This window comes from Sciurus carolinensis, chromosome 11 (assembly GCF_902686445.1).
Source record: "Sciurus carolinensis chromosome 11, mSciCar1.2, whole genome shotgun sequence".
In the NCBI taxonomy this organism is placed as follows: Eukaryota; Metazoa; Chordata; class Mammalia; order Rodentia; family Sciuridae; genus Sciurus; species Sciurus carolinensis.
In genome coordinates, this window is record NC_062223.1 from 29,244,819 (window position 1) to 29,261,395 (window position 16,577).

Below are 16,577 nucleotides of genomic sequence, written 5' to 3' on the forward strand. Positions count from 1 at the left end.
TTTAAAGTATAAAATAATAAAGGAAAGATAAGTAGAGTAGAGGAAAGGAAAAGGTGTAGGGAGGAGAGGAAAAGAAGTAATGGGGACTGAGTTAGAGCAAATTATATTCTATCCATGTGTAAATCTTATCAAAATGAACCTTGATATTATGTATAAGTAAAACAAACTAATAAAAATGCAAAACAAAAAAGAAAAAGTCAAACTTACATAGACAAAAACTAGAATTTTTTTCTGGCAAAAGGGGAAAGAAATGAAAGGTTATGCTTTAATAAGTACAGATTTCCAGGTTTTGATGTCGGAAAAGTTCTGGAGATAGTAGTGATGATTGTGCAGCAATGTGATTTTTTTTATTGTCACTAATTTGTACACTCAAAAGGGTTTAAAGTGGTCAATTTTATGTCCTGGGAAATGTAAATGAAATAAAAATTAATATTAACAATGCAGTAATGTGAAAAACATTTTAAAATGGATGATTTTTAACAGATAAATTTTATGAATGGTCACTGAAAAGATGCTCAGAAATTTTGCTCATCATAGAAACTCAAATTAAAGTCCTAATGAGATAGCACTACTCAATTGGTGAGCGAGTAATGATATTTAATTTAACAAAATATTTTTGACATTTAAAAATACCAATTTCTGATGAGGCTATCGACAACTGTAGCTCAGGTGTACCTAATATGAGGCTAAAGCATGTGCAATGTCCTATGCTTGTCACTCTCCATGGAAGTGAAGTCTTAAAAATCTGTACAAAATTTGTACACAAATTTTTATTTCAATTTTAAAATATGTAATGTGTGCAGTATTCCTGAATTTATATGGGCATTTTGTAGAGTCCATGTGAAGGTGGTTGTTATTAAAGGCTCCTTCTTACCCAATGTCAATAGATAACTGAAATGTGCATTAGTGGTACCTAACTGCAGTTATAAGACAATCCTCTCTTTACGTCACATTTGAAAGAGAAATCTTGAAAAGAGGCAATAATTTCAATACAGATAGGTAATTGATGGATGGATAGATAGGTAGATGATACCTACAGATATAAAAAAAAAAGGAAAGTCAGAAACACAGAGAATTATATACACAAAATTACACACACACACATATATATTTATTTATGTAGATAGAGTAATTATATGCCTTTTTGTATTTTGTACTTCACATTTTGAAAAACTGCTCTTTATGAGGCTTTGACAAACTTAAGCTATGTCATTAAAACAATGTCTGAATGTAATAGTTTTCCAAAATACTGCAAATAATACACTAAATTTGAGCAATTGAATGGTTTTTCAGGAAAACATACCTAATGGTATTAGAGAATGAAAAATAAACCTAGATCTCCAAAGTTACAGTCCATTATTCTTTCTTGTTCAACATGAAAAAATGGAAATTTTATCTTTGAGTTTTATTTTAGTTTGACCAAATAAGAATCAAATATTGGTTTTAATATTATCAACTTGACACCATCTGTTGTCTTATACTCAGTGAATTATATGGCAATTGTAAAATTTGCTTTCACATACTCCAGCAGTAGTACAAAATACATATACAAAAGAGTAGCTGAGAAAACATTTTTTTTTAAACTTTTAAGTGGTAAAAATAGAATATCCACTAGGTGGCAGAGCAATATCATTTAAATCAAGAATCAACTTTTTTTCCCCACAGTACTAATTTGAAAAGTTCAAAATACTCTGCTGAAACATTATAAAAACCCACTTCCAACATTTTAAGGACATAGAAAAATTAAAGAATAAGACTCAGCATGATCTGCTTTAGCATGAAAAGCAGACATCAGAAAACTGAATTCTAAAAAGGAAGTGTAGTTTTTCAAGTGCAAATGAGCAATCACAAAAATCAACTATATTTTAGCACATAAGTACAAAAATCATAAATTCAGCAAAAGTGACAGATATGTAAATAGTAAATAGTATTCTCTGTACAATATTTAATAAAACTATGAATTAATAGTAATGTTTTTCTAAATAATAGGCATTCTATTTAAAAATGTAAAACGCTGTTATAAAAAAATAACAGATTACAAATGCAAAATTGAATGGGAGATATACATAGGGTGTATATTAGGAGAAATTCTATATCCATATGCTAAAAATGAAAAAAAATAAGCTTTCCATATAAGAGACCTAGAAAAAGACCTTAAAGTCATAATGCATTTAAGAGGTAATTTCAGTGTTATCTTCATTAAACCATTCAAACAAAAGCAATAGATAAATCCAAATTTTTTCATCGTGCAAGACAAATGTACCTATGAAGTGACACTTGCCTATAACTAAAGAAATGTTTGTTAAAAGTGGAAAGAAGTGCATCTCACATAAAACTACATTTGAAGTGTAAAGTGTGGCCTGCCTGGAGGAGGAACGCGGTGGGTCACTTGGTCTCCGAGCGATCCCTCCTGAACACCCGGGGGGCTACCCCGAGGAGAAGGAGGAACAGGGTGGGTCACTTGGATTCAGAGTGACTGCCTAGGGCTACGGGCGGTTGGCGGGAGGAGGAGACGCGATGTGCGTTGCTTGGACTCCTTTGACTGCGTCAAAAACTGGGCGGCTGTCCGGAGGAAGAGGTGTGTGGCGGGTCTCTGGGTCTTGGAGCTATTGTATGGGGCTGCAGGTGGCGGCTCAGAGGAGGGACCGCATAGCCAGGCGATTAGGTGCAGAGCAGGTCCCAGAACTGGCTTCTTGGTGGAAGAGCCGCACAGAGACACACCTAGAGGTGGAGCAAAGTTTCCAGGACTGCGGGCAGATTCTCTGAGGAGAGGCAGCCTAAGGAGACTCATCTGCAAAGGGTGAGGCTTTCAGTCCCAGGAGATAGGTCCGGGCCCCTGGGAACGTTGCAGAGGAAGACAGCCCGGCCCAGGTGGTAGTTGTAGATTGAGGGGAACCGCCAGGAGGGGAACTGACCAGCTAGACCTCCCCACCGGGTGTGTCTTCCCTGCCGGGTGAGGTTTTCCCACAAGGACGGTAAAACCAGAGACACAGGCTCAAACAGGCCTTGCCTCAGCGCCCAGCCTAGTTCCCTGTTGGATGACCATTGGTCAACAAGTGGAGGCACCTCTGCCCACTATCAGGGAATATATCCCACCTGAGGGTCACCAACGCTAGAGAGGCAGCTTCCTTGTGGAGCACCGCATTATCAACTTCCTCCAAGACTTCAGGCTACTGAATGATAAGAGGGGATATAATAGCAATCTTCAGGGACATTATAAGTCAATAGAGAAAATCTGCAATATTTTAATGACCCACTGATTCCTGAACAATATGAGAAAACAAGGGAAGAAAATGCCCCAAACAAATCTAGATGTTACATCAATAAAATCCAACGACAGCATGGCAGAGGAAATGACAGAAAGGGAGTTCAGAATGTACGTAATTAGAATGATCAGGGAAGCAAACAATGAGATGAAAGAGCAAATGCAGGCATTGAATGATGAGATGAAAGAGCAAATGCAGGCATTGAATGATAGCACCAATTGACAGTTAAAAGAGCAAATACAGGAAGCAAAAGATCATTTCAATAAAGAGTTAGAGATATTGAAAAAAAACAAACAGAAATCCTTGAAATGAAGGAAATAAACCAAATTAAAAATTCAATAGAAAGCATAGCCAACAGAGTAGATCACTTGGAAGACAGAACCTCAGTAAATGAAGACAAAATATTTAGTCTTGAAACAAAATTGGCCAAACAGAAAAGATGGTAAGAAATCATGATTGTAACCTCCAAGAATTAAGGAATACCATGAAAATACCAAATTTAAGAAGAATTGGAATTAAGGAAGGCACAGAGAAACAAACTAAAGGAATGAATAATCTATTCAATAAAATAATATCAGAAAATTCCTGAAATCTGAAGAATGAAGGGTAAAATCAACTACAAGAGGCTTACAGGACACCAAATGCACAAAATTACAACAGACCCACACCAAAGCACATTATAATGAAAATATCTAACATACAAAATAAGCATAGAATTTTAAAGGCTGCTAGACAAAAAGCATCAGATTACATATAGGGAGAAACCAGTAGGGATATCAGCAGATTTCTCAGTCCAGACCCTAAATTGGAAGGGACTGAAGCAACATATTTCAAGCTCTGAAAGAAAATGGATGCCAACTAAGAATCTTATACCTAGCAAAACTTACCTTCGGATTTGGTGACAAAATAAAATCGTTCCATGACAAACAAAAGCTCAAAGAATTTACAAATAGAAAGCCTACACTACAGAACATTCTCAGCAAAATATTCCATGAGGAAGAAATGAAAAACAATGTGTGTCAGCAAACAGAGGCACTACCCTAAAATAATAGTCAATTAAAGGAGAAACTTAGTCAAGTTAAAAACCAAAAAATAAGCCAAAATAGCTGGGAATACAAGTCATATCTCAATAATAACCCTGAATGTTAATGGTCTAAACTCATCAATCAAAAGCCATAGACTGGGAGATTGGAATAAAAAGAACTAACAATATGCTGTCTTCAAGAGATTCATCTCATAGAAAAAGATACCCACAGAATAAAGATGAAAGAATGGAAAAAAACATAACGCTCAGTAAAAAAGCGTGAGTTTCCATTCTCACATCAGATAAAGTGGACTTCTAACCAAAGTTATTCAGAAGTGATAAAGGAGATTTCATACTGCTTAAGGGAGGCATAAATTAGCAAAACATATCAATCATAAATATTTATACCCCAAACAATAGCACATGCATGTACATCAAACAAATCCTTCTGAATTCCAGGAACCAAATAGACCACAACACAATAATACTAGGTGACATTAACACACATTTTTCACTATAGGAAAGATCTTCCAGACAAAAACTAAAAAAATAAACCATAGAACTGAGGACAGCAATCAATGATTTAGACTCAGCAGACATATATAGAATGTTCCATCCATCAGCGAGTGAATACACTTCCTTCTCAGCAGCACATGGATCCTTCTTTAAAATAGACCATATGTTATGCCACAAAGATACTCTTAGCAAACACAAAAAAAAGATACTATCCTGTAGTCTATCAGATCATAACACAATGACATTAGAAACAAATGATAAAATTTTTAAAATGTATTCCATGAGACTAAATAATACAGTATTGAATGATGCATGGATAACAGAAGACATTCAGGGGAGAGATAAAAAAAATTATATGTAAACAACAATGATACAACATATCAAAATCTCTGGGATGCTATGAAAGTAGTACTAAGATGAAAATTCATTGCATGGAGTGCATTCAGAAAAAGAAGAAAAAGTCAACAAATAAACAACCTGAAAGCTATAGAAAAAGAAGAGACCAACACCAAAAGTAGTACAAGACAGGAAATAGTTAAACTCAGAGCTGAAATCATAAAATTGAAATAAAAGAAACAATTCAAAAAATTGACAGAACAAAAAGTTGGTTCATAGAAATAATAAACAAAATTGATAAACCCTTAGCCAAACTAATGATAAGGAGAAAGAACACTCAAATTACTAAAATTTGTGATGAAAAAGGAAATATCACAACAGACACTGTTGAAATACAAAACATAATTAGAAGCTATTTTGAAAATCTATACTCCAACAAAATAGAAAATCTTGAAGACATCAACCTGTTTGTAAAGACATATGTTTCACCCAAACTGAATCTGGGGACATACACAATCTAACCTGATCAATGAAATAGAAGAAATCAAAAGCCTACCAACCAAGAAGCCCTAGACCAGATGGATTCTCAGTCAAGTTCTAGGAGACCTTCAAAGAAGAACTCATGGCAATATTCCTCAAAGTATTCCATGAAATAGAAAAGGAAGGAACCCTTCCATACTCATTCTATGAAACTGGTATCACCCTGATATCAAAACCAGACAATTACAGATTGAAGAAAGAAAACTTCAGACCAGTTCACTAATGAACATACAAATACAAATGTTCTTAAAAAAATTTTAGCAAATTGTATACAAAAATATATTAAAATGATAGTGCACCATGATCAAGTAGGTTTCATCCCAGGATGCAAGGTTGTTTCAACTCCAGAAATCAATACATGTAATTCACTTCATCAACAGACTTAAAATTAAGAATCATAAGATTATTTCAATAGATGCAGAAAAAACATTTGATAAAATACAGCACATTTCATTCTCAAAACACTAGAAAAAATAGGGACAGTAGGAAAATCTCAAAATTGTGAAGTCTATCTATGTTAAGCCCACAACCAACATCATTCTAAATGGAGAAAAACTGAAAACAATCCTCCTAAAAACTTGAACAAGACAGGCATACCTTCTTTGACCACTTCTATTCAACATCTTCCTTGAAACTCTAGCGAGATCAATTAGACCAAAGAAATTAAAGGGATATGAATTGAAAAAGAAGAACTCAAATTTTCACTATTTACTGATGACATGATTCTTTATTTAGAGGATCAAAAAAATTCCCCCTGAAAACTTCTAAAACTCGTAAATAAATTCAATAAAGTAGTAGGATAAAAAATCAACCCTCATAAATATAATGCATTTTTATTCATAAGTGATGAATCTTCTGAAATAGAATTTAGGAAAACTACCCCATTCACAATAGCCTCAAAAAAATAGATAAAATACCAGGGAATCAATCTAACAAAAGGGGTGAAAGACCCCTACAATGAGAACTACAGAACACTAAAGGAAGAAATTAAAGAAAACCTTCGAAGATGGATGTTGGGACTAATGACATGTTAACTAACTCAGGCTGACTCCTTACTCCCTCTTGAGCGAGCTAGATCAAGACCTCAAAGGCGGTTTCAATAGTTAATGAGGATAAATCGAACCACCATCAGGGATTGGTTAACAACAGTTCCGCGAATGTGATCAGCTCGTGCTTGCCATATAATCCTATGGGACTCTCACCTGCGTGAACCCCCCCCCCCATGCCTTGCTGACCTTTAAGCTGATTGGTTCATGCCTAGCCTCCACCCTACATAAAAGCTGTGTGATTTCCTCAATAAACGAGTTCCTGCTGTGCCTCCTGTGCCGACAGACCTCCCGGCTCTGGTGTGTTTCCTTTGCCACCGACATTCATCATCCTGCTTGTCCCCGTATTTCTCCTCAGGCGGGCCCTGAGGAGGTACATCGGACCTTGTTGCCCTACAGGGAGCAACAGATGGAAAGATCTCCCATGTTCTTGGATAGGCAGAATTAATATTGTCAAAATGGCCATGTTACCAAAAAAGCATTATACAAATTCAATGCAGTTACAATTAAGATCCCAATGATGAACTTAATAGAAATAGAGATAGCTATCGTCAGATTCATTTGGAAGGATAAGATACCCAGAATAGCTGAAACAATCCTTAGCAGAAAGAACAAAGCAGGAGTTATTGCAATACCACAACTTCAACTATACTATAGAGTAATAGTAATAAAAACAGCAGGATATTGGCACTAAAATAGACAGGTAGATCAATGGTACAGAATAGAGGACACAGACAAACTCACATAAATACAGCTTTCTCATACTAGACAAAGGTGCCTAAAACATGCAATGGAGAAAAGATAGGTTCTTCAACAAATAGTGCTGGAAAAACTGGAAAACCATATGCAGCAAAATTAAAATAAAATCCTCTCTCTCATCCTGCACAAAACTCAACTCAAAATGGATCAAGGACCTGAGAATCAGACCAGAGATCCTGTACCTTATAGAAGTAAAAGTAGGTCCAAATCTTTGTCATTGTCAACCTAGGACCAGACTTCCTTAACATGACTCTCAAAGCAAAGGAAATAAAAGCAGGAATTAATAATTGGGATAGAGTCAAACTGAAAAAGCTTTTTCTCAGCAAAGGAAACTATCAACAATGTAAACAGAGAAAAAAAAGTCTTCCTCCACTTGTATTTTTAACTATAAAATAAAGCTTTGAGCAAATCCTTCCCTTTCTCTATGCTGCAAACATTTTCCTAGAGCGTCCCAAGCTCACTCTCACATTCCATAGATCCAAATATTTATCATTCTGATTTTTTAAAAACCATAGTTCCTAATTACAGCAAAGAACAAGCCTGAATTAGTTGGCAAAAATTTCAGTGATTTTTTCTCAACATGTTTGTTTCATGATATGAAGACACAGCAAATATGGAACTGAAACAAATAGGGAAGGATTGTTGGGCATCTAAATATAGTAACAATAATGCTGTCCATGATTCTGTATATTATGGTATTCTGAAACATAATATTTTACCTACTTTAATACTCATGGTATGTTTATCACAATAAAGATATCAGGATAAACAAAATGAATTTTCATTTTAATATAATATAAATTTTTTTCATTTGAATTTCTTTTCTTTTAGGTGTATTTTACATAAATTTCAGGTTACTTGATTTATCTCTAAATGCCCTTTTCTTCTCTTTAATAAACCCTATATTGTATACTGGATAAAATTATTATTTTCTTCATGTTATTTCAGAACCCTAAAAAGAAAATTGCATAATTTGCTTATGTGCTGAGGGAATAAGACAACAATCATTCGTTGCATTTGACTAAAATATTGGATGGTATATAAAGTGTTTGTAAATGCTTAAAGAGAAAATGCATGTATAGCATAACTACAAATTAAAATACAACTTATACCTTATTTGTATGGATTTAATTTTCTCTGTCCTAGTAGCATTTATCTCTTATCAACTAATTGCAATAATAATTATCAAGTGATTAATCAGCCACATGAGGAGTCCTGGTTGTAGGACTTCCTGGTTTTCCTTTAAGAGGGAAAATGTTCTCTATGATTTTTTAAATAAAAGGAAACAAAATCATCCTTGGCATTTATACTTAAAATGTACTGTGTTTTCTACCCTAAGTTTGTATACCATGGTGATTTCAGTGGTGCAAAAACACATAAAATTTTCTCTTTAATTTCCAAGTGTCATTTAAAGTGAATTATCAGGGTCAGAATAACCACAAACCTCTCTTATTTTTCTAAGACATGAGACATCTCCCAGAAGAAAAATTGGGCAATATGCAGCTAAAAATAATTTAATTCCTCTCGGGTCCTTAAAAATAGCTATGGCATGGTTAGCAATCCTTTATGCTCTGAGGAGTCTGACAATCCAAAGGTCCACGTTTATTTGATGTTAAGCCCTAAAGCATGAGTTCAATGTGGAAACCAAGTCTGAGGAAATAGTAGGAAATTAAAGTCTGAGCAGGGGCAAATAAAGAAGTACCCAGTAAGCCTACAGCCAAGGGAATGAGGACCATGTTTGTAGTTCAGTTTAACCCAGAAGAAAAAAAAAAAAAAAAAAAAAAACTTTTACTATGTGTTGATTATTTCTAAATTGTTATCTCAAAACTGAAGGGACACAACTCTTGCTTCACTGCTTCAGTGACAACAAATTTTCAGAGGTTTAACCCTGTGTCCTGGCATCCAAGTTCTAAAGTTGATCCTGAAGCCTTTGTGTGGGGGAGCTAGGTCAGCATGAGGGTCTCTGTGGATGGAGTGGGGCCCTGGGTCAGCTGGAGCCTGGTGTCCCAGGGGATAGACTGTAGGGTGCACTCTCATATATACCTAGACATGTGCATGTACACACACACACACACACACACCCACACAGGACCTGAAACAATGTATTATCTAATTTTGCCAATTTGGGAAATTTAATCTTCTGTGGATAATGCCATTACCTCAAAATTATATTTTTGGAGATTTGTAATATCATTAATGATTCTTTCATTTTTAATTTAATATTGTATAAGGACCATAAAATTGATATATGTATTCTTTGTTATTGAAAAATTTATTTTTCTGTCTTTTTTTCCCTACTAATCCACTCAAGTCATCCAAACATTTTTAGAGGTTTCTCTCAGTAGAAATATATAAGAATATTGCTGATCAACATAAATAATATTTGAGTAACTGAGTCCCTGGAAATATACGTATGCTATTGATCCTTAATCGTTATGCACTAGGTTGGGAAAACTGGTATTCAAAAGTAATACTTTCATATACTGAGAGTACAAGAGTTTACTATTCTTGCTAAAACATGACCATTTATGATTTCACATGTACTGAGACTGGAGATGATTAAATTTTATTTCACTGTGGTTTTAATGTGCACTTTACATTGGACTTAAGTGTGCCTGTCTGTGCTAATATGACACAGTTTAAATTCATATAGATGTAATAAATGATGTCATCTTCAAAGGTGAGTTATATAAATGATCCAAAGATGACATCTGTATATCGTCTGTTTTTTCCTTATAGGTGGCCAAGATTGATTAGTTAAAAAGTCGATTGGCACAATACTCAACTTTTTACACATTCCATTATTTTACATATAACACAAGTAAGCAGATCTTAAACCATCCAGACTCCCTGCTCTGCATAATCCATAAAGTCATACCCAACATGTGCCAGCTGTGGGAATGATAAGCTGTGTAGTTGTAAAGACACCAATGTCTGCTGCCCTCTGAAGCCCCCTGACCCGGTGGATCTCACTTTGGTGCTGAGTGACATCATTTAGAAATGTGAGCTTCTCTGATCCTCCACTCCCCCAGAGTTCCCTTGTTCTTCTCCCATTCTGAATTCAGGTGCCCTCCCAGTTGCTGAACATGGTCTCAAGCTGGGAACAAACTGGCCTTCCAGTGCAAATCTTTCTGAAAGCATTCAAATAAAACTCAGCAAGTGTTACCGCCACCTCAAGGCCACACATTCTTCTTTCATCAACCCTGAAATTCCTTCAACTCTTCACAGCCAGTTCCTCTTTATTTTATTCTTCAGTATAGAAGTGCCTTTGATATTTCTCAAATATTTCAGAATATGCCCAATGAGTTCCACCAGAGATACTGCTGAGTTATTAATTGTAGTTTAATAGACTGTATATACCAGTTTGGGAGGAAAGGTTTCTATACGACAAGCATCTGTCCATTTTGCAAAGTCTTCTGTAATGTCCTCTGAACAAGTGTATATACTTTTTGTGTGAATTTGAGATTTATTCCAGAGTACTTAATATGTTTGTTTTCTATTGAAAATTTTATCTGAAATTTTACATTTTACTAATTGCTAGTATATAGAAATGAATTCTGCTTTTATTAACTATAGTTCTATAAACATAAGAATAAAATAAAGTGATCCCTTAATGCTTCTTATATCAGTAGCTTTTGTGTTGTTGATTAAAAAGAAAGAAATTTGGTACTGAGGATTTAACCCTGAGTGCTTAATGACCTAGCTACATTCCCAGTCACCCAACTTATTTCAAAATTTGAGAGAGGGTCTCCCTAAGTTGCTTAAGTCCTCACTAAGTTGCTGAGGCTAGCCTGGAACTTTCGATCCTCCTGTCTTAGCCTCCCAAGTTGCTGAGATTAGAGGTGCAACATTTTTTTTTTAATGTAGACATGTAAATTGTGAATGGTAGTTTTTTTAATAATGCATGCACATGTATATTTCAATTCTTAAAACTTTTATCATTATATACTGAACAGGACCTACAGTACAATATATTAAATAGAAATGATAACAGAAGTCCTTGAGTTGCTTTGTTAAATGGAATTGTTTCAGCTCTCAATATTAACTTGTGTATTATTTGTTCATTTTTATATAACCTCTAGCAGATATAACAAGAATTTATATTGTATTTAAAAAATCTGTTGAGATAATTACATAGGTTTTCTCCTTTTATATATGAGTTCATACTAATATAAAATATACGCTGCATTCTTGGTTAACAAATATCAGTTATGAGTTAGAATACTTCATACATTGCTAGATAAAAATTTCTAATAATGGGTTTAGGTTTCAACTCAGCATATATTTAAAACATTTTCTTATTTGTTTTTGATAAGATTACATCATTCTTATTAAATGAATTGAATTTCCACACTTTTTTTTTTTTTTTTTTTTTGCGGTGCTGGGGATTGAATCCAGGGCCTTGTGCTTGCAAGGCAAGCATTCTACCAACTGAGCTATCTCCCCAGCCCACACACTTATTTTCTGAATAAGATTTTATGGGATTACAATTGTCAATTCCCAGAATGTTTAGTAAAGTTTCTGGACCCAGTGTATTAATAACTGTATTAAATAATTGATTAATTTTATTCTAAATGGACATAATCATTCTTGTTTTAATTCTTGGTTCATATTTTGGTGTTCATTGATCTATTTTAGTGTGATTTATTTCATTCACTTGTGTATCTTTAATGTCCACCTTAAACCCCCAACTCCCTTTTTTATGTCTTTGTGACTCTCCTTCATTTTGATTGAATATGAATATTTTCATTAATTCTACTTATTTACTCAAATGTAAATCTGTTCATTTATGTCACAATACACATTGTACCTGAAATGCTCATGGATACAGACGGTTTCATATTTTACAAAGTTATAGGTGACATAGAATATACTTTATATAGTTCCCCAGTAAAATCTGAAGTAGCACTTCATCATCGCACATGAAAATTTTCTGCAGGAAAGTACATGACTATTCACATTCAGAGAGATGAAATCATTTTGTAAGTAGCATTGGTTTCATTAGGTAAAGTCTTCCCACCAATATGAATATAATGTCTTTCAGATAGGTTTTTTCTTATTTTCAGAATGGCCAGTAAGAAATTGTACACATATAAGAAACTGCTACATTTGTTCATATTTTAAATTTATAAATATTAGATGTTTCTCTTTGATTTTGTTCATTCACTCTTGTTCTTTGTTTTGTACAATCTTTGCTATCTTCTAATTCATATGATGAATTTAATTTGATAAATTTAACTTTGACTTTCCAATGTAGCTACTTAATGTTCTTAATTTTTCTTTCACTTATCAATTACTTTATTAATTTTACTGCTCAATCATAGATCACACTCTGAGTTTTCAAGAATGGAACACTCACATGCACTGCCACTCAGATTATGAAAGGGCATATCAGCAATCACCCAGAGGTTACTTTCCTCCAGGTTCCAGAGGTAACCACTACCCTGACTTCTGTTACCAAAGATGAGTTTTACCTATTTTTCACTTTATATAAATGCAGTTATATGATATTTACTCTTTCTGTTTATCTCGTATTAATCAGTATTTTTGTGTCATTCATCTTGTGCAATTTTTTTTTTTCACTTAATATTCTGGAGTAGTTGGTAGTTGATTATACCAGTTTACGTTCTGCCAGTAGCACTGCCTAGTAATCCCATTAATGTCGCCTTCTTTTAACCCCATCACATGCTCCAATTTTCGGGATGACATCTCTATCTATATAGACTTGGATTAGAAACCAAAAGGATAAGAGGAAAGACACAGTTAAGCACTTGAAATAAAAAGTCACATATGGAAGACTTAAGGCAAGTATGTGGAAACAGAGGAAAAGCAAACATTAACAATAATAATGATACTGCTCTTCACCGGTGAAGAGTCCTGCTTCCTCAGGTGTTGAAGTATAATGCCCGAGAAGCACACCGAGGCAAATGTAGAGTGGAAATGAAGTTTTATTAAAGAAAAGTAAAAGCAGACTTTTTCCGGGTGGAAGAAGGGGACCCAAAGATGGAATCCATGAGATGAGCCAATCTTGTCCTTTTTATGGGTTTTATTCTCTCCCCCTTATCTCTTTCCTTCCTGCCTATGGGATTAGGCCTGGTTTTGCAGGTGAGCTGTAAGAAATGAAAGTGGATGGGGCAGGGGAAGGGCCAAAGTGATTCAGACAGGTAAGGGTCCAGGGGGCATTAATCAGCATCTTCCTGCCTGTAGTCTCTGACAAGCCCAGGTAAATTTGGTTATCAATGGGCTCTGCAGGTCCTTCACATTCCATTCTCCCAGGGCAGCCTCCATCTTCCAGAGACAGATGGCTTCGTGGCTTCCATTTCCTCGATCTGACCCGATCCCCTATTTCTACACTAACTGCCTGTCCCCAATTCTGACTTCAATAATAATATTGTCCAACTAAGAGAGGTCTGAGCAAATGCTGGAAATACTGAGTTTTGACTCACTTTTAGCATGTGCTTCATATGAATATTTTAGAAATTGATATGTATATACATAATTGTACATTTGTATGGGTATGGTTTGATAATTTAATACACACATTCATTGTGTGATGATCAAATATGAGTACTTGGCATAATGAAGCCAGAATTAAGGACAGGTAGTTAGTGTAGAAATAGGAAATTGGGTCAATTCGAGGAAATCAAGTCATGAAGCCATCTGCCTTTGGAAGTTGGAGACTGCCCCTGGAAGAATGGAATGTCAAGGATCTCCAGAGCCCATTGATTACCAGATTTACCTGCCTTTATCAAGGACTGCAAGCAAGGAGATGCTAATTAATGCCCCCTGGGCCCTTGCCTGCCTGAATCACCTTGGCCCTCCCCCTGCCCATTGCTTCTCACTTAATGCAAAACCAGGCCTAGTCACTGTAGGCAGGAAGGAGAGATAAGAGGGGAGAGAACTGGAGAACAAAAGAGACTTTAAAAGATGTAGGGTGTGCTCACTTCTTGGGACTTTAGAACATCAGCCATGGCTCCCTTCTTCCTGCCAGGAGAAGTCTGTATTATTACCTTTAAATAAAACCTGCTTAATATGCTTGCCTTGGCATGCTTCTCTAGTGTTCAATCTTCAACATTAGAAGGAGCAGAACTCGTCACCGGTATACGGGGGTATCAATATCCAATGCCTTGAATATACATTATCACATCTTCCCTTCTAGATATTTAAAAATTGCAGTAAAGAATTGTTCATTATGGTCATTCTACTGTGCCATTGCATACTAGAACTTATCCCTCCTATTTACGTGTAATTTTGCTTTTATTTCATACTAGTTCTCAGATTTAGGGTTCAGCTCTAAAGTGAAATTCTAAGATGCCTTTCATAGAAATTACTTGCCCTCCAGAATCATTTGATGGCACCACATTTTCCTCAAGGTGTTCTTCATCTCCCAGTTTCTCAGCATGTAGATCAGAGGTTTGAACATGGAAGCTACGATGGTGTAGAAAAGAGCAAACACTTTGTCTACTGGAAAAGTTACATTTGGTCTGATATAAATGATGAGGACAGGTACAAAGAATAGAACCACAACTGTTATGTGAGAACTGCAAGTTGAGAGAGCTTTGGCACAGCTCTCTGCAGGGTAAACCCTGATGGTGTATAATATCAGAAAATAGACACCATCAAAATCACAAAAGTTACCAAAGCAGTTAGTCCTGAATTAACAGTTACCAAGAGACCAATTCTGAATGTATCAGTGCAAGCCAATTTCAACGAAGGATACACATTGCAGAAGTAGTGATCTATCTCATTGGGGCCACAGAACGGTAAGAAAATAGTGAGAAGAAACTGGCAGAGTGTACAAATCCCCCAGCACAGCACACCAGGATGATTGCTCATGTTGCTCATGATGGCAGCATAGTGCAGGGGCTTGCAGATGGCCACATAGCAGTCGTAGGCCATCCCTGTGAGGATGAAGATCTCCATGCCTCCGAGAAAGTGAATGATGAAGAATGTATCATGAAGTTATTAAAGGAATTATCTTCATTTCTGCTAGTAAGTCTGTAATTAGTTTGGGTGTCACTGTGGATGTGTAGCAAAGGTCAGAGAGTAAGAGGTAATAAAGGAAAAAAATACATGGGCTGGTTGATGAGCTGAGTGCATGTGATAGAAACCATTAAGAGCACGTTTCCCATCCAAATAGCAATGTAGCAAATTAAAAATAAAGCAAAGCAGAGAACTTCAATGTTCCTCTTTTAAGAAAGTCCCAGGAGAATAAACACAGTGACATTATTCCTATTGACCATGGTCCAGTTCAGTAAATATACATAAAAGCCATCTGGAAAAACAGTGCATAGGTCAATGTCAAATTTCAAGGAAAGTCTTGATGAGAATGAGAACATCAGGAGGCTATGTTTCATAAGGAGATCAAGAAAATGAAAATCAATTTTTTAAGAAAAGTGTCTTCTTTTATTTTTCTTTTGGATTATTCTCAGGATGAGTCCCAAATTTCATCTTTCAGGAACATTATATTAAATTTTGACACTGATAATAAATATATTACAGTGAAAAAATAAAAATGTCATTTTAAATGTCAAAAGTTACATTTGTGAAAAGAGATCATTTTTAACAAATGGGGCAGGAACACCGGATATTCATACTGTAAGAATCAAAGTTGATCTCTCTAATCCTGCTCAGATATCAACCCAAAGTGGTTCAAACACCTAGGAATTTAACCAGAAACACTGCAACTACCAGAACAAAACTGGCATCAGCACTCCAACACACTGGCATAGGCACTGAATTCTTTAATAAGATGACTAAAGCTCAAGAAATAAAATCAAGAATCAACAAGTGTTATGGCATCAAATTCAAAAAGTTTCTGCACATCTAAGGCAGAAATTATGACCATGGAAGGTGGGAGCCTACAGAATGGCAGAGGATCTTCCAACATGGACTCAATATACAGAATACATAAATAACTACAATCTGTGAACAGCAATAAACAAAAAAGTAAAAAAGCAAATGAACTACACAGACATTTCTCAAAAGAAGAAATACAAAATAGCCATGTTATTTTATTTAATTTCTTTTGGAAGGTGAGTTAAGAGGTACTGTGAACTGAATTAGAAGATATATTCCATGATGTTATAG

The 16,577-nt window shown here is 35.3% G+C and overlaps 1 pseudogene; it reads right to left on the bottom strand.

Annotated features, from left to right (window-relative positions):
- Nucleotides 1–14,814: 14,814 nt before the first annotated feature.
- On the bottom strand, nt 14,815–15,730 carry LOC124959376 (olfactory receptor 4P4-like; annotated as a pseudogene).
- Nucleotides 15,731–16,577: the final 847 nt, after the last annotated feature.